Below are 1611 nucleotides of genomic sequence, written 5' to 3'. Positions count from 1 at the left end.
GAACCCAAATTCCTTGTATACTTTTTCCTTTATAGAAGTCATTTCAGTTGTCAAATAAATACAACAAATTTTCTTAATACATATACATTATGTAAGTGCCACGCAGACTTAGAATCATAAAAATGTTTCTGCATTATGCAACAAGGAATAGTGAAATGGTGAGAAAATGCATTTTTACAAGTGGATGCAGCTAACCTGTGAGCCCTGACAGCTGCCAAGCTCCCACACCCAGCTGGGGACACTGCCTGTGTGCTGACAGTGTGCAAGGTCAAAAACTAACCCGGTGCTGTCTCTTGCTTCCACAGGTGGAAACACAGGTACATTTTCTGAAGGGCCGTTGTGACTTGGGAAAGGTGCCCACCATAAGGTTCCTGACCTTCAGGTTACCCAGAATCATAAGGATCTGTTCACAAGTCACAGGGTTTAGCATCTGCAGTATTATAGATTTGCCACATACTTATTGCTATAATTTAAGGGAGACAAGATAGAAACAGAGAGTCAGCTGAAAGAAGGACTTTCAGCTAGTCCTTCCTCCTTTGCTCTCCCCAGGTTAATGTTTCCTTCCTATACCTTGACCATGCAATTATATTATTTGAACTTATTCATGTTTTTAAATTAAATTGTTTGAATGTATTCATGCTTACAAATTAAGGTTTTAAAATTAGTCTTTAAACTCATTCAGCTGCAAAGGGAACTACAATATCGAGTGTAAAAATACTCTCAGAAAAGACCAGACTCCCTTAAACTGTCTTTGGACATGTAATGGAGGAGAAAATTGGTTACTTGATTTTATCAGAGTCCTGTGGGAGACAGCAAAGAAAGTGTCCCATATTAATTTGATTTATCACAGAGAGTAAGCTTAGGGGTACTGTAAAGCACTGATTAATGCAAATATATTTTTGGGAGGATGATTAGACTTGATAAGTGTATTTAGAAATAGCACAGAGCACGTCAGTATGAATGCACATAGAGTACTCAGTACATTGAGTTACCTTACTTTTTCTAAATCAAATGGATAAAATAGATTTGCTTTTTTTTTAATTTTTGGAAGAAAGGAAAGAAAGTCTAAGCTTACATTACAAGAAAGATCACGAGGATTTCCTCATTTACTCTCCAGAGTTTTCTTAACCCTGATGTTTAGAATCAATGAGTGGGACAGAAGCAAAATAGCTTTGAATCAAAACCAAGGAATGAGATACATATGGAATTAGTGAAGAATTAAAATCACTTTCCTGTATGTTTCAAAGGAATTGTATTGTGTTCTGCACCAGTGTTTGTTTTGACATGAGCAAGCATCGGCCATCTTACGACTTTTGTACAGTTTTAGTGGGAAGAAAAATTGCAAAATTTCTGCTGACCAGATGCATAAAAAAGCACATTTTGCAAGGTCTGGGGGTTTGAGTTCAGGCAGCGAGTGCCTGAGGTGTTCCAGCCTCCCGAGCAGGATGTGCTCTCATGCACGTGCATCTTGGCAGCTGCCGGCAGAAGCAGGCCCATGGCTCCTATCCCTCTCTCCCAACCCTGTCCTTGAATTTTCCTGGGGGGGGTATTTCTCTGGCTGTGCAACCAGCTGGATCAGAGGACAGATCTGAGTTAAAGATCACTTGAGGA

This window comes from Meleagris gallopavo, chromosome 6, assembly GCF_000146605.3.
Source record: "Meleagris gallopavo isolate NT-WF06-2002-E0010 breed Aviagen turkey brand Nicholas breeding stock chromosome 6, Turkey_5.1, whole genome shotgun sequence".
In the NCBI taxonomy this organism is placed as follows: domain Eukaryota; kingdom Metazoa; phylum Chordata; class Aves; order Galliformes; family Phasianidae; genus Meleagris; species Meleagris gallopavo.
The sequence above is the reverse complement of the archived record's forward strand: the minus strand, read 5'-3'. Positions refer to the sequence as shown.